At 43.9% G+C, this 17785-nt stretch overlaps 1 protein-coding gene and 1 long non-coding RNA gene across 4 annotated transcripts in view; one reads left to right on the top strand and one right to left on the bottom strand.

The window, feature by feature from the left end:
- The window catches only part of LOC116660452, a 109418-nt gene that overhangs the window by 26529 nt on the left and 65104 nt on the right, over positions 1–17785 (bottom strand). The window lies entirely within an intron of this gene.
- The window catches only part of DNAJC5B (DnaJ heat shock protein family (Hsp40) member C5 beta), a 77516-nt gene that overhangs the window by 809 nt on the left and 58922 nt on the right, over positions 1–17785 (top strand). The window contains exon 2 of one of the 2 annotated variants that reach the window (XM_006193752.2): positions 17565–17713. The exons of the other annotated variant lie outside the window; for it this stretch is intronic. The gene's annotated coding sequence lies outside the window, so the exon portion shown is untranslated. The remainder of the gene's footprint in view (positions 1–17564; positions 17714–17785) is intronic. 2 annotated transcript variants of the gene reach the window in all.

Raw genomic sequence — 17785 nt, 5'->3', positions numbered from 1 at the left:
AACAGTTCAGCTGAAACCATTTACAGCTCCTCCTCCCTAAAGAACTCACACCAGTGAAATCATCGCTGGGGATGCGGACAGCCCTGTTTTCTTTACCTTGCCTTGGGGTTTTGGCTTCTAAAGTATTTGTTTCTTCCTGGAGTCTTGAGGCCCTGAGAGGCTCTGAGTGACAGCAAATAGCTGTTCTGTTTACCAGTAGGGCGGAGCATGGGGTGGGTGCCAGGTCCTGACTCATCTGCATTGGCCTCCCTCAGCACTGCGACCCCAGGGCTGAGTACAGGGCTGCTCAGGGAGGCAGGCTGAGATTTGCCTGCAAGATCGGAGCTGATTGTCATGTTCCCCCAGTGGAAGCAGCAGTTTAGTGGTTCTGACAGGTAGACTAGTTGCCCACAGGGGACCCCAGCAGCAATAGGTAAGGAAAGGGGAGAGTTGATTTCTATTCACAGAACACAATTTTAACACTCTTTGGCCTCCAACACATCAGGAATAAATATAGCTCAGCCTCAAGGCCAATACTCACTCTTTAAAACTAGTAATAACCAAAAGCATATAAATAAATACATAGGTTCAGATAAAAACAAAGTGTACTTTTGCATTGACTCTAGCACATATTTACCTTCCATCTAGGGATGCCACTATGATTTTCATAATTAGATTAAAATTTCGCCTCTGAAGTTCTTGAAAATTAAAAGCTCATTGGTCCAGTTTTTAGATTTTATTAATTTTATAATCATTGAAAACTAAGTTTAGGTTTAACCTAAAATAATATCCACAAAACACAGAATGTCCTAACTTGTCTACATTTATATTTATTGACTGTAATGTTCTCTGACCACTGTGTTAGTCACATTCCACAGAATTTTAGAGTTGGAGGGGAACGAAGAGATCATCCATTCCAATGTCCTCATTTCCAGAAGAGGAAACCAGCACAGAGATATTAAGTGTCTCAAGCCACGGACCTAGTTAGTGCTAGCTTGGGGACTAAGGCTTAAGTCTTCTCACTCTCAGCCTGGTGACCTCTTCAGTACTACTTGCTGCTAATTCATCCTGAAGGAATTTATTGGTTCATATCTGAACTACTTTAATTTCCAAGTAAGAATATTCAAAGATGAGGAAATCTCATTTTATCATCTTGGTGTGGTTATTGGTAAATTCAGGTACTCTAGGTAGGTGACACTATTCAGCAAAGCTCTTTTATTCTTCATAGCACCAAACAAAACAAGCTTTTTGTTGATAAGGCACCCAACATCCCATCCAAAAGGCAGAGACTACAATGAAAATAAATATAGGGAAACTGACAGGCTACTCTGCCTTCAGGCCTGACTAGTAGTCTACTGAAAAAAAAAAAAAAAGACATTTTTACAATTAATGAGTTTTTGCTTTATAATAAATATACAGACTTCCTGCGGCATCTTCTAGTTTAGGTAGGTCATTTTGTTTATGTGTAAATGCGTGCTCTCTGTGATATGCACATGTGTACTCTGTAAATGCATGTGTGAGTAAACACTTCATCCGGCAGGGGAGGGGCTTTACATCATCTGTGGTAACTGACAGATCTTTACCACCTAATATGTCTCCTCTATGAGCCTTTCTCGACTTAAACCATGAATTAACATCTTATCTGGAATTATCCTGATAATTTAGGAGCAGCCTTAGATTTGCCCAGGGTTTGTTTAATGTAGAGCTATGTATGCCTTACATGTATTATCTGTACGTTTGAGCCCAGGCACTCCTTAGATACAGAGACACAGGGCTTTCCCCCACTGAATTCATTACAGATGTATTAATATCAGCCTAAAGTCCCAAAATCTGAAAGAAAATGAAATGAAGAATTGTTGAATATAAGCACAGACGTCATTTGCACGGTCATCAGCTCCAAAGGACTGATGAATATTTTCTAGGTCATTAGATTGTTTTTTAATCCACGGACATGTGTATATCTTGTAAGGGTCTCCCATATGTTTTTGGTTTTCCAAACAGATTGTATTTAATAAGAGAATTATGAAATGATTACCGACAGGAAAGAACATTCCATCATGGCATAGGATTTAAACGGGGTTGTGGTAATATCTTTCAATTTCCATGTTTTCAAAAGTTGTGTAAGGTATTGAGCAATGTTGCACATACTACCACATAAAACTGCAGGAGAAAGCTGACTGTGAAAAATGGAGGGACAGAAGGAGCTTTAGTTTCAGATTCTTCACCATGGGTTTTGAATTCTCAGATCTCTCCAGTAAACTGAAACACAGGTATGCCAAGTGAACTTTTGAAATGCTTTCCACCCGACAATATGCATCCTGACAAGCCTACTGACAGCTGGGAGGGAAAAAAGTAAACGTTGCCTCACCAGAGAAACTGAGACATTTGATTCTCTCTCTGGCTGCCACCACCTGGGGTGCCTTGGCCAAGAGATACATCTGGATCTCTGACACATGCGGAACACGCCCCTTCATCTCAGCCCAGCCCCCATGCCCACTCTCCTAAGAATTGTGCAAGGAGGCCTCTGTAACCCGAGGCCTGTGAAGTCTGGAAAGGAATGTGACACAGAGCCAACAGGCGTTGCTGCCACCAGGGCCAAGAAGGAGCTCTCCTGCTGTTTACCTCGTGCTTGGGGGAGTCTCAGAAGGGGAAAGGTATGCCCTAAAAGGAGCCCTTGGCAGGAGTGTGAAGCAACCACTCCAGAGCGTTCCCCCTTGTCTTTGCCAACCTCCAGAGGCATGCCTTGCTTCTCCCAAGAGAAGACTCAGATCCACTTTTGAGCCACTTCCTTTCCCCCTTACAACTGTGCCCTGTATTGAAAGCTATGAGTCTTAGGTCCCACTCTTCCAGTGCCCCTGTGAAAGGTGTTCCTAATGGGGGTTTCCATTAAATAGTGATGTTGACGATGGAGGGCCAGGCGCTGGTGGCAAGGTGGCAAGACAGCTAGAGAGGTCACTGTGATCTAAGGCCTACTGGTACTCATCAAATGGTAACACAAAATCAGTGTTCTACCTCTCTTCTCCGCCTCTCCCACAGACATCTTCCTCCTTCATGACAGCGCACAATCTGGCCACTGGCAATACTGCAGATTATCTCACCTCTTCTGCCCAGGGAATTATGTCATGAGCTGAATCATGAATACCCTTCTTTTAATTTGTCAAACATCATGATGGCGCACACATATGGACCTCTAACTAAAAGGAAGAACTAAAAGGAAGTGAAAGACTTAATCCTCAGTCTCACCATTGGAGCACTGTTTAGAGCAACTTAGTATAATTAACTATAAATGACAAGTTCTGTATTTCAGTTTATCAATACTGCTTATAAACGAAAGGTGGTCCCAGAAAAACAAGACTTTTTAGCCAGTTGAGAAGACAACTTACTCAATAATTAGAATGCCAGTACTCTGCTCCTTTCAAGCATATTTAGAATGCAAAGTCAGCATTATTAGGAGAGGGCAAAAATACTTCTTTTATGTTAGAATACGTTCTTTGTACATTAGGAACTGACACCATCTGACTCCTGTCACCAACATACTACCTATTCTACCCTGTCCTTTCAAGATGGTTTTTATCCTTTTTCCTTTGTACCCCGAATGAACTCAGTCTCAGTTTCAATCCAATTTGTAGTTTTTTAAAACTTTAGATGTACCAGGCACTGTGGCAATAACAAAATGAAATGTTTGGCATAAATTGGGCTCTCTAAGAATTAAGCATTCATGTGTGCAGACAAGATATCCACCTGTGAAGAGTTTAAAAGCAAAGAAGGAAGTGTGTAGCTATGTGCAACATGTTCTGTGGACTTTAAAGTGTCCCTGGGGCTCAGTGCAGGGCAGAGGCAAAGCTGTCTCTAGTTTCTAGGTTGCTCATCACAGCTGAATTAGGACTTCAGAGGACTCTTGAAGGAAGAGAAAAGGAACAGTGACTGACCCAAGCTTGGGAAAAACAGCTTCTCGTGCAATTTTGGCCTCCACACAACGGGTCTTCTCCCACTCACAGACCTTCTCTCCACTCTCCCTGTGCTGTTACAGGTCCTTCTTTGCATGCAAGGCGAACAATTCACATGGCTTCCTTGGGGTGGGGAAAACAGGAGTCTTGGAAACGTGCCACACCAGGAAGGCCCTATGTGCTGTAACCTGGGTTGTGTCTGATTTCGATTATGAACAGTTGGTTCCTGACCTTACAATCTAAGTCAACATGTATTCATTGTCTTCCTCCAAACCTGATCTCCTTTTGTGACTCCCATCTCAGCCAATGACCTCACCACTTTCCCAACTATCCTGGCTAGAACTGCGAGTCCTCTATGATTCCCAGATCTCTCCTCCCCACATTTGGTCGTCAGGCCCAGGAGGTTGTATCTCCACAACTCTTTCAAATCCATTGCTTCCTGCCAGTTCTTCCTGCTGCTGCCCTGGGCCAGGCTCTCATCACATTTCCCTAAGATCACTCATCTCCCCAACTTCATTTCTCTGTGCTCTATCATTTACAACTTTCTAAAATAAATACTAGAGATTGTCATTTGCCAGTTTGAAAACAGTTCGTTTCCCCTTGTTTAAAAAAGTGAGGACTAAACTCCTTATCTTGGATTTCAAGGTCCTTCACCTTCTCTAGCCTCATTTGGCGGCTCCTCTCTCCTCTGCCTCCCATTCACCCAGTACTCCCCATCCTGTACCAGATGGATCCCTCAGCTTCCCATTCTGCAGCCTGCCCGGTACTTTCTTGCCTCTAAGGTCTATCTCATGAAGGTCTCTTCTGACAGTTGAATTTCTAAAGGATTCCTCTTCAAAGGCATGATCACTTTCTTCCTCCATTATTTGTGATCTTTTTATGACATTCTTATTTACAATCCTTTGTGCTAAAGGCATGAGCTGGGTGGGTTGGAAGACCAGGGAGAAGGGAGTATAAAAATGTTTTAAGACAGAGACTATCATGTCAAAGACAGAAGAAAGAGAAAACAGTGTTCAAGGAACTGACCAGTGCACAGTAGTCAGTGGAAATCAAGTTCAAGACAAGAGGTGGCACTGGAGAAAGATGCAGAGGCTGGCCTTGCTAAGGGATTGGGATTTTAGCTTAAGATCAGTGGGCCACTTCAAAGGGTTATAAACAGGGGACTGATAGGATACTATTTGCATTTTGAAAGTATGCAGTGTCTGGAGAACAGATGGAAACAGAGAAAGACTGGAGAAAGTGCTATCAAATAGGAGGCTGAGAGGGTAAACCAACGAGGTGATGAGCTTGGTCTAAGGTAGTGACAGTGGGAAGAGAGAAAGGCAGTGAACTTCAGGGAGCTTTAGAAAGGAGAATTGATTAGGCCTGGTTGATTGACTGGGCATGGATCAAACAGAGAAGGAAGAGTGGAGGAACACAGCCAGAAAAGGCCCAGAAATGATATTGTACTAGGTGTTGTATCATTTCCTGATAATGCCTCACTAAGGCGACCCTATTTTATCCTGTAGGAAACAAGAGGCAACAAGGATTTTTTGGCTTATTTAAGCCTACATTTTTGAAAGAGAAAACAGGAAGTAGTGTGGAGGATGGCCAGAAAGGGGAAGACTGGTTGCAGACAAACTAGAAAGCAACGCCATCGAGGTGGGGTGTTAAATGCTGACAACACACAGCTGCCCAAAGCAGCGGGCCGCTCTTAGCACTGGTGAGCCTGTGCCAAGCATCGTTAGTGAAAAAAGTGTTTTAATTGAAAAATTGTATGTGCACATTGTAAAAACATTTTAAATAGTGTAAAATGTTATGCTATGAAAAACAGTTCTGCCTCCTACCCCAGTCCCCAGCCCTCTTCCTCCATGGAACTTTTGCAAGTTTTACATACTCTCCAGAAACATTCTACACATACATAAATGTGTCATGCACACACTCTCTCTCTGTGTATGTATGTGTGTATACACACACATAGATCCACTTTTAAAATGAGATTACTATACATATACTATACTTCTATGCCTTGCTTCCTTTAAACTGTGAAACTGTATTTTGTTATTCCATTTTTATGTCAGCTGGTGTAAATCTCCTTCATTCTCTGTGATGTCTCCAATGGATAAACTCCTACAGTTATCTCACAAGCCCCTATCGATTAATATTGAAGCAAACATGGTTTTAAAGTGCTCTTGCCTTCTTATCCTTGCCCCATCCCCAGCCCCGATGTGCTTGCTGCTTTAAAACGTTCATGGTCCCACCCTGGAGCACTTTCTTCATCCACCTTTCCACACAAGTCTCTTTTCAAATCAGAAGTAAGAGAACTCCCTCTGCAGCCGTATGAATTTAGCGCACCCTATATTTTCTTCCACCATGGGATCATCTGTGATGGTAGCATCAATTTGGCTTATCAGATTCATATTCCTTGAGCAAAAGATCAACCAGTCTTTTCTCTACACTTATGAAATGTACTTTGAAAATCCTGTGGTTATCCGGCTACACCAAGGGTTATAAAAATCTAAAATGTCACAGCCCCATAGCCAACCAGTGACTAGTTCTTTACAAGTCAGAGTTAAGCTCAGAGTAAAAAGGGTTTTTATTCATTCTCAGGGATGACACTTTCAACTGGGATGGTCAAGAGCTTCTCAGACACTTTGTTTTTAAAGGGCACTGCAGTTGATACAGAACCTGGATCTCATTCATTTGTTAAAGTCACCAGGGCATCTAAGTATTCAATTAATCTTGGTGAATAGATATCTGTGCCTGTAAGTATTATTCCTGATAGTCTTCCTACTATTGTTTTCAAAGAATTGGTGGGCATTTTACTCTCTATTGCTGTTCATAGTGTAAACTGTAATCAGACCCTGATTGTTTGTTTTATATGTTTGTGAGTCTGTTTCAGTTTTGTAGATAAGTTCATTTGTGTCCTTTTTTTAAAAAAAATTCCATATACAAGCAATATCATATGGCACATTTCTTTCTCTTTCTGACTTAACTTCTCTTAGAATGACAATCTTCAGGTCCATCGATGTTGCTGCAAATGGCTTACTTTATTCTTTTTTATGGCTGAGTAGTATTCCTTGTGTGTGTGTGTGTGTGTGTGTGTGTGTGTGTGTGTGTGTGTGTGTGTACACCATGCTTTCTTTATCCAGTTATCTGTTGATGGATATTTGGGTTGTTTCCATGTCTTGGCTATAATAAATAGTGCTGCTGTGAACATTGGGGTGCATGTGTCTTTTCAAATTATGTTTTCTTCCAGATATATGCCCAAGAGTGGGGATTGCTGGATCATATGTTAAGTCAATTTTTCGTTTTTTGAGAAATCTCCATACTGTTCTCCATAGTCCACCAATTTACATTCCCACCAACTGTGTAGGAGGGTTCATTTTCTCCACACCCTCTCCAGCATTTACCATTTGTGGACTTTTGAATGGTGGCCACTCTGACTGGTGTGAGGTGATACCTCATCGTAAGTTTTGATTTGCATTTCTCTAACAATAGTGATGTTGAGCATCTTTTCATGTGCTTCTTGGCCATGTGGATGTCTTCTTCAGAGAGAGGTTGTCCGTTTAGGTATTCTGCCCATTTTTTTTATTGGGTTGCTTGTTTTTTGATATTAAGCTGTATGAGCTGTTTATATATTTTGGAAATTAATCCCTTGTGGTTGCATCACTTGCAAATATTTTCTCCCATTCTGTGGGCTGTCTTCATTCTGTTGATGGTATCCTTAGCTGTGTAAAAGCTTTTAAGTTTCATTAGATCTCATTTGTTTACTTTGCTTTTATTTCCATTACTCTAGGAGCTGGTGCAAAAAAAAATATTGCTGTGACTCATGTCCAAGAGTATCTGCCTATGTTTTCCTCTAGGAATTTACAGTATCTGATCTTACATGTAGGTCTTTAATCCATTTTGAGTTTATTTTTGCTGTGCTGTTAGAGAATGTTCTGATTTCAGTCTCTTACAGGCAGCTGTCCAGTTTTCCCAGCACCACTTGTTGAAGAGACTGTCTTTTCTCCATTGTGTATTCTTGCCTCCTTTGTCATAGATTAATCAACCATAAGTGTGTGAGTTTATTTCTGGACTTTCTATCCTGTTCTATTGATCTATGTGTCTGTTTTTGTGCCAGTACCATACTGTTTTGATTACTGCAGCTTTGTAGTATAGTCTGAAGTCAGGGAGTGTGACTCTTCCAGCTCCATTCTCCTTTTTCAAGACTGTTTTGGCTATTCGGGGTCTTTTGGTTTGCATACAAATTTTAACATTTTTTGTTCCAGCTCTGTGAAAAATGTCATTGGTAATTTGATAGAGATTGCATTCAATCTGTATATTGCCTTGGGTACTATGGCCATTTTAACAATATTGATTTTTCCAATTCAAAGACAGTATATCTTTCCATCTGTTTATGTCATCTTCAATTTCTTTCGTAAGTGTCTCATAGTTGTCAGAGTACAGGTCCTTTGCCTCCTTGGGTAGGTTTATTCCTAGGTAGTGTATTCTTTCTGGTGTGTTCCTCCTTGGGTGGATCCTGTGTGAAACTCTGTGCTTCTTGGACTTGAGTGACTGTTTCCTTCCCCAAATTTGGGAAATTTTCAGCCCACTATCTCCTCAAATATTTTCTTAGGTCCTTTCTCTCTCTCTTTTTTTTCTCGGACTACTATAATGTGAATATTAGTGTGACTCATGTTGTCCCAGAGTTCTCAAACTATCTTCATTTCTTTTTATTCTTTTTTTTTTTTTTCTGTTCTGTGGTAGAGATTTCCACTAATCCGTCTTCTAGCTCACTGATCCATTCTTCTGCCTCATTTAGTCTACTATTGGTTCCTTCCAGTCTGTTATTCATTTCAGTAATTGTATTCTTCAACTCTTGAGTATTCTTCATATTTTCTAACTCTTTGCTAAACAGTTCCCTCTTTGTATCTATACTCCTCCTGAGTTCTCTGAACATCTTCACCATCATTACTCTAAACTCTTTCTCAGATAGATTGCCTATCTCCTCATCACTTATTTCTTCTCCTGGGATTTTATCTTGTGCCTTGGCCTGGAAGATATTCCTCTGCCACTTCATATTGTCTAACTTTCCATTTGTGTTTTTAAGTAGGTTAGTTACATTTCTTGACCTTGGAGAAGTGGCCCTCTGTGGGAGACGTCCTATGTGTCCCAGCAGTACACTTCTCTCTTGTCACCCAAAGGTCCAGCCAGTCTCAGGGTAGAGTTTGCCCTGCATTTGCAGATTCTTTCCACAAGCTTTGGGATTGTTGTTTTCTTATTTCTGGTATCTGCCCCCTGGTGGATGAAGCTGGACTAGAGGCTTATGCAGGTTTCTTGGCAGGAGGAGTCAGTGCCAGCCCACTGCTGGGTGGAGCTTGGTTCTGACCCACTGGTGGGCAAGGTCATGCCTAGGGGCATGCCTAGAGGTGGCTGTGAGTTCAGAAAGACTGCTGATGGGTGAGGCTGTATTCCCACCTGAGGCTTCCTAGTATTTAAGCCTACAGGCTGTTGGGTGGGGCTAGGTCTTGGTGCTAATGATACAAGCAAGATGTCAGCCTCCAGGAAAGCTTGTGTAGATGAACACTCCTCAAATGTCCGCCACCAGCTTTTATGTCCCCAGGGGCTAGGTCTTGGTGCTAATGATACAAGCAAGATGTCAGCCTCCAGGAAAGCTTGTGTAGATGAACACTCCTCAAATGTCCGCCACCAGCTTTTATGTCCCCAGCCATAGACACCCTCTACTTCCCCAGCAGACCTTCTAAAACCAGCAGGCCGATCTGGCCCAGGTTCCTATGAAGTCACTGCCTCTGCCCTTGGACCTGGCACACGTGAAATTCTGTGTGCACTTCTCAAGAGAGTGAAGTCTCTGTTTCCCCCCAGTCCCATGGGGCTCCTGGAGATAAGCTCTGCTGGTCTTCAAAACCAGATGTTCTGGAGTTTCCTCCTCCCAATGGCAGAATCCCGGGATGGGGAGCCTGACATGAAGCTCAGAACTCTCACTCCTGTGGAAGAGCCTCTGCAACTTAATTATTCTTCAGCTTGTGGGTCGCCTGCCCAGGGGATAAGGGGCCCAATTATATCACAAGCATGCTCCTCCTACTGTCCCACTGGGGTTCCCTCTTAATGTTTCCAGTTGAAGAGGATCTTTTTTGCTAGGTCCCAGTCTTTTTTTCCCCCAATGGTTGTTTAATAGTCAGTTGTGGTTTTGTTACAGTCGAGAGAAGAGGTGAGCTTGAGGTGCTACTACTCTGCCAACTTGACCAGAAATTGTTAAGTGCTTGTTTTAGATGATCAAATACATCTCCTGAATAGCACATGGATAACAAGTGCCATTTAGGCCATTCCTGACATTTCCCCATCTCTTTAACAACATAAATTCAAACAGCTTTATGTACAGATAATATTTTTTGCCAAGTTCTGAAATAACAGAAATAGCAATCATAAAAACAATCTCTTGGGATTTTTCTTTTTTTGACACCTGCTGTATTAGGGTTCTCCAGAGAAACTGAACCAATAGGAAACCTATCTATCTATATATCTGTGTGTAATCTATTATAAGGAATTGGCTCATGCAATCAAAGAGGCTGACAAGTCCCAAGATCTGTAGTCAGCATGCTGGAGACCCAGGGGAGCTAATAGGGTAGTTCCAGTCCAAATGCCAGCAGGCTAGATATCCAGGAAATGCCAATGTTTTAGTTAAAGTCTGAAGGCAGGAAAAAAAAAAAAAACAACAAAAAACCAGAAACTGATGTCCCAGCCCAAAGCAATCTGGCATGGGAAATTTCCTCTTCCTTGCAAGAGGGTCAGCCTTTTTATTTTATCCAGGTCTTCAACTGATTGGGTTGGGCCCACCCACTTAGGGAGGGCAATCTGTTTTACTCAGTCTACTGATTCATATGTTAATCTCATCAAAAAACACCCTCACAGATACATCCAGAATAGTGTTTGACCAATCATCTAGGCACCTCATGGCCCAGTCAAGTTGACAAATAAAATTAACTGTCATATCTACTATGTCACAAATAGGCTCAGTAATTGTCTTTTTAACTGCCACAAAGACACATATGAAAAGTAGTCTTATTCCCATTTGTTCAATAGATGCTTATTCAGTAAACGTCTGTACATTTTATAGATGAGGAAACTGAGGTTCAGAGAGTTGAGGTAACTTGTCTAAGGCAGCACAGCTAGGAAATAACAGAACCAGGATTCTGACCCAGGTCTCAATGACTTCATCTGAACTCTTAACCTGTGTGATCACTGCCTCCAAACCTTGGTGGTGTTTTTTTCCCTATGGTCCTGAGGTTCCCCTCTTGGGGCGGAATAGGTCTGAAGGCATTAGCTATTGGTCAGCGCTCAGGGCAGCAGTGGGAAGAGGGCCCACTTTAATCTTCACACATGATTTGAGGGCAACCTGGAGCTGCTAGGAGGGCTCCACTTGCCTTTGCCTTTGAGGTCCTCCACAGAACACTAACAGCCACTGCACTTTATTGGAAGTTTCAGGCTTGTGCTTTGCCTAGATAACATCACTTAATGCTCACAATGACCCTGTGTTCTTCCCGCCACCCTACTCTGCGGTGGGAGGGGAAGGATGACAGGGTCAACATGGGCTGCCAAGGACAGGGACTGTGAGACACTCTTTTTAAACCATTGTCCTGAGAGCCACCAAGAGTGCCATCCATTGCCTTAAATGTCTCTGTGGGCCAATCCAATCCTGTTCTACCTCTCCCCAAAATCCGCCCATAAAGCCAGCTTCAAACACACATGAACCAATAATTCTGCAGGTGTGTGCCGTCTGCTGATTCACCCACAGAGCAGGCCTGGGCTTCTCCTTTGTCGGTTTGCTCCTCAGTCTGACACGTTGCTACTCCTGACTTGCCACCTCCACCAGCACTTTCAGGAAGTGCTCTCCAGCGGCAAACTCACTGTGAGCCCCTAAATCAGTCTTGTTTAAAGGGCGCTCCTCTGTCCCCTCTCCCTGCAGCACTCTCTGGGTTGCTTCTGGGAGTCCCCTCTGTCATGATGACATAAGCAGTCCTTACAGTGTTGCCAGTTAGCTAGGCCGCAGCAAACCTCTTGCCCTAGAGGAGGAATCCCAGGCTCAGGGGAGCATGTGTCTTACCCAAGTTCATAGTTAGGAGTCAAGTCATCTGTCTCTCAGCCCAGTGCTTCTGGTGTTCCCCACAGATACCAGTTCAGATGGGGCGGGGGCAGGGCAGTCTCCCAGTCACAACCAGCGGAGGCAGGCCAAAGAGCAGCGTGTCTCCAAGGCACCGTCTGAAGGGCAGACACCACGCAGGCTGCGCTACAACAAGAGAGGTCAGCACCTCTTTTGCATGTCTGCCTCCACATGCAATGATGTACAATGATGTAGGTGCAGCACACACAAAGCAAGGGATTCCTAGAGAAACTGGGATAGGCTGGACCTTTTTTTTTTTTTTTTTTATTAACAGAGCAGATTCCCTTTGGTCTGCATGCTTCAGCGGAAGGCCCTGGAAAGAGCTAAAGTTCTTATCTGTCTGGAATTGCAGAGAGTGACTCACTATGGCCCCGATTCCCAATGGAAGTGGCAAATATATCACATATTTGCATAAAACCAGCTCCACTAAGTTTGCCTGTATGCACCCAAAGGACTCTCCATGGCACCTTCGTAGGCCGACAGGCACACATTTGGGCTCCGTGGGATGATGTCTCTAGAGCAGATTCCTGGTCTGGTTTCCTCCTTCTCTTTGTGGTGTTGCTGCCAGAGCCTGTGAACCTGATGACAGGAGCTGAGGGCAAATGGGCTTGTTTTCAGCCAAGGCTCTGAGAACGTGATCAGATAAATTCTTACACAGTGAAGCAATCATTAGTGGGGACAATTCTCAAAAGTAGGAAAATAAAACTGCTTATTGTTTTCAAGATCATTCTACTTTTTAATTTCTTAAACATATAGGGTAAAAGAACTTTGGGTGTTTCTGAGAGCAATAGAGCCTTTGAGAAGGCAGCACACTCCAGAGGTGGACAAAGAATCTGGAAGGCACCTAGAGACATGGGTGCTCTCCTGGCTGCCAAGGACACGTAGATACCCTTGGACAAATACCCACTTCACTGCTTGACTTGGGATTCCTGAAATTGAGAAAACTGTGCTCCTACCTAAGCTCCTTTAATAACTATCTGATATTAACATGAAACTCCTCTGAGCCTCAGTTTCTTGGTTTATAAAATGGGAATAAGAACATTTTCTCTGCCTACCTGTCTCAGTTGTTGTGTAGCTCAAATGAACCTATGTGAAAATATTTTGTTAACAATAAGAGCACTCTATATTTTCCCCTGTGATGTAACACATAATGAATTTGCTGGAAGTGAGGCAGGAGTTTAGGAGGGGAATGGTGAAGAATGGTGAAAGGACTAGGGTTCCCCTGGGACACACAGAGGATATGGAGCTGGGTAGCAGAGGGGTTGGGGACCATAGGTGTGTGGTGGCGACATATGCCTCACTGGTGCATGTACAATCGAACGTTGGCTGGGGTGGTGAAAAGAAGTAGTATGGACAAGGGAATACGGTAGTTATAGTGGTGATGTCAGAGTCTAAACTGAACAGGGAAAGGGCTGAAGAAAGGGAAAAGGCTGATAGATTTGGGGAGCCAGAAAGTGTTAGTGAGATCTAAGTCCCATGAACACAGGGGAGTTAGCTGGCTAGTTAGGCAACGGTGAGTGAGGCTGGAGTTCAAGGTTTGAGAGCTGGTGGACATCCAGGTATCTCAATAGGGCAGGAAGCCATGAGGGAGTGGATGCTGGCTGGGAGGACGACATGGAAGCTGAAGGGCCCCAGGTCAGTGAGAGAACTTGGGGCAGAGAGAGAGAGAGCTGAGTGCCAGGGTCTGAGAGAACATGGGTGAGTTGTCAGTCCTGGGGATGGCCATGGGGAGAACAGGACCTGTGCATGGCAGGGACATCAAAGGTTGAGGGGGCAAAGTGTCTGGAAGGGCTGGAAGGACAATGCTGATGTTGCGTCCCAGGAAAGGGAGGCCCAGAAAACAGAATGGCCCAAAGGCATGCTCATATTTAAATTCAAATATGAATTGTACACAAATTGGTAATATTACACATAGATAATCAGAAGTTGTGTGGGCACCCTATCCTCAATATGCAAGCATGTAAAACAAATTATAATGGAGAACTTCCTTTGGCTATTGACATTTAAAAATGCAACTGGCTTAACGGGGCGTGCTGGAGCCAGGCAGCACCGTGGAGGAGGGCCGTGCGCTGTCAAGTCTGCTGGACTCTGCAAGCTAGGCCTTGTGTAGGGAGCTTGAAATAGGCTGGGAGCTAACAGTTACACCATGAAAATCTGCAAACGCTACATACAAGGGCTTTTTCTCCCCTGGAAATCTAATAGTTAAACATTCCCCAGCATAGGTCTAAATATAACTTCCAACTCTGCCACACTTTACCGTCTTGTTGTGAGTTTGTGTCACTCAGAGAGATATGTCCTAATCCCCAGTACCTGTTAATGTGACTTCATTGAAAGTAGAGTTTTTGTACATGTAATTAAGATGTAAATTAAGATGAGGTCATCCTGGAGTAGGGTGGACCCTTAAACCAATATGACTGTCGTCTTTATAAGAAGTTCGCAGAGACAGCCTGTACAGAGGAGAACAGGTGGGGAGGGGGCGCTGTGGCAATGGGGGCAGAGACTGAGGTATGCCAAGGATCGCCAGCAACACCAGGAGCTAAGAAGAAGTCACGAAATAGATGCTCCCTCAGATACCAGAAGAAACCAACCTGGCCAAGGCCTTGATTTCAAACTTCTAGTCTCCAGAACTGTAAGATAATACACTCCCATTGTTTTAAGTCACCCAGTTCGTGCTACTTTGTTCAGCATTGCCCGAAAACTGATACACCTGTCATGCTGTCAAGTTTGGGGACAAGGCAAGTGGAAGTTCCCCAATGTGAGCTATGAAGGGAAGGTCCCTAATCCCTGGGCTCTGGCTCTCAGGGAACCTTCCCTCCTACCTCCTCCAGCACATACGTTCTGTGCCATCATCTAGTCCTTCTTGTTAGCTGCCTTGTGCACTGGATTATGCTTTTAAGTGTAGATGGGTTGCCTCCTCTTCTAGGTGGTAACCAGAGGTTGTAAACTCACATGCCTCACGGGTCAAGGTTGCTGAGTGTGACGCCAGGGGAACCGTTTCAGACTGGAATGTGTATCCGCCTTTAAATAAAACACTTACCCCACCCTGCTGGCCAAGGAAAACCTGACTAAGACTTGCCATTTGGGGACCTCTACAATGTGCCAAAGAGAGCAGGAACGTCTCTTGGCCTTTGCCTCCCCCAGTAGCAGCCAGCAGGCTTTGATTCACTGTTTGTGAATTTGCAGCCTGGATCCCTCAGGTCTCTGTCCTGGCCCAGCCAATGAGAGGATGGGTCTGAGACCTCAGAATTTCAACAATGGCTCCAGAGTCTCCCCCTTCAGACAGAAGCTTCAAAGCAGATTTTTATAAGGTTATAATTTAAGTCGCCCAACTGACTAGCTATTTGACACTATTGCAAAACTTCAGCTTCAGAAGAATGCAACAGAAGGGCGGCGTCCCCTCTAGACATGGCTTGCCCCACCCAGATGTTTCCATGAGTGTTTTTCTTGGCGATTCTCAGAATCTCAGGTGGCTGAGGGAGAGGCGTCAGGGATACCGAAAAATCAAGGGTGATTTGAGGGTGAGGAATATTTCTAGTTAAAACCCCTGTTTACAGTTCACTTCTTTTTGAACACCAGGGGGCGATACAGTCATATGGAATAGCTGCTCTGCCTTTTTTTTTTTTTTAATGAGAACAAATGTTGAATATTTGTTCATTTGACTATGTTGCTCAGGCCTCTAAGTTACAGAGAAGGCTTTTGAGATTACTTTCTGGAGCCTGGGACTGAGAGACCCCAGAAGGATGCTGGGCAGGGTTACAGCTTCCCTGTGGGGAAGCATTTGTCACTCACCCTCCCACCCCATCCTGAGACTGTCTAGTTCTGGTCAGCTCTTTGAGGGGGACTGGACTGTGTCCCAGGTAAGAGCTAACTTGTGTAGGGGACCAGCTTGTTACTTCCAGGCCAGTCATTTAAAACTGGTTCCATGGTTCCATTAGTATCTGGAGGTGAGGCCTGACCCTGAGAGAATGGAGAAGGCAGAGACAGAGACCCCGTGAGGAGGGTCCAGGGACACCAGAAGGTTATTACCCCGACAGCAGTGGGACTCTGGTGACAGTGGCCAGCTAACCGGTCTGTGTGTCTGTGGTCATGAACCAGCCCCCACTGTTGGCTTCTGTGGGACAGTCCAGCAGAGTGTTCGTGGTTCTGGGGCATTATGGAACACTGTGTAGGACTCATGGAGGAGTCTGGAGAAGCAGCAGTAGAGCAGTTGCGCGTGCCGATGAGAGGCTTGACAGTAGTGAGGGCCCTAGGAAGGGGCAACTGGGCTCAGCTTTGGAGCTCTGAGGCCTGTGAGGAAAGCCCGGGTTGGATAAGTGCCTGTCTAGGTGGGCAGCAGGGAAGAGACCAGCATCAGAGCCCATCTAATCCTGAAGCCCTAGAAACCATGGATGTGTGTGTGCAGCTGCAGAAGAATCTGCACCTGACTACATAACTCATTCAGAAAGGGGCCTTTCCACCTTCACCCACTGACAGGGAGCTCAGCTTTAGATACTCTGTTCTGGGCACCTTCCAAAGGCATTCAGCAGAAAGCAAGACTGTTCTTAGCAATGACATGTGGTCAATAGTAAAGCACTTACTATGCAAGATAGAAGAAGGCTTTGTAGACTAAAAAAGCTGTGATAATGGGTTGATTACAATTTAGTAGGCCCCAGTTGTTCATCTGAAAGAGAAAACTCTGACAAATTGAGGGGAAAATGTGTATCTACAAAAGAGGGCACAGCCACTGCCATTATCCCAATGAGTAAGTTGAAATGTACCACTTGAAAATCCACTGTGGACGCTAGAGATTGGTGCAAAGCCATGATCTGTTTGGCAGGGTGGGCCCTGGAGACAAGGGACTGCCCTGCTTCCCAGGCCTGTGATTGTTGCAGGGGCTGTCTGGCCATGTGCACTAATGAGAGGATTCTCTTTGTTGTTTGTAATTCTATTGCTCAATTCAGCCTTTTAAATTAAAAAGGATATAAAAGAAGAGAATTTGGAAGCAGAACACTTAAGATTGGACCCCAGTTCCAGCTTTTTGCCCTGCATTATTGATGTTCATGCTTGGGAGAAGTCACATGACCACGTGTAGTCAGTTATTTCTTTCTTAAAATGGGCACTGAGTATCAGATAATGTATTTGACATGTGAAAAATAACTTAGGAATTACCAATTGTGATATAAGTGCAGTTATTAACCTCTACATAGAATCCTTTAGTATTTCCTTCTCTTTTAAATACATGTCTGTTACCTGGGCTGGGTGAGGCTTCACCTGGAAGTGGGCTTTATTAGAATTAAAGATATATTTTTAGGCCAGTCCTATGAACTACCATTTAACGGCCAAACAAATAGGAATGACATCTATTTTGGTTTCTGTGTACTCCGTTGGTTTTGTAGTCAGTTTAGCCACATTTAGATGACAATTTGCAGACCAATCACTGTTTGTCCTGGAAACCCTACTGAAAAGAAGTTTTGCCTTGAGCAAAAGTTTTTGTCTTTTTCTCCTATCTTTTTCAGCTAATTAACATCAGAGACATCTTGGGCTAATACGAACAGGGAACAACTATTGGCAAAATCAAGGATCAAGGTTTGCTTATAGACACTTTGTCAAATAAAACTTCTGTTGAATTTGAAGCCTCCTTGGTTTATCACAGCAATTGCTTACTGTAAGTAAGTGACAAAGTGTTTAAATTTCTCATCTGTGAAGTATATATTATGTTTCCTAGCAGGGGACCAGA

This window comes from Camelus ferus, chromosome 29 (assembly GCF_009834535.1).
Source record: "Camelus ferus isolate YT-003-E chromosome 29, BCGSAC_Cfer_1.0, whole genome shotgun sequence".
Lineage (NCBI taxonomy): Eukaryota > Metazoa > Chordata > Mammalia > Artiodactyla > Camelidae > Camelus > Camelus ferus.
Note: the sequence above shows the minus strand (reverse complement) of the source record. Positions and strands in the feature narration are given on the sequence as shown.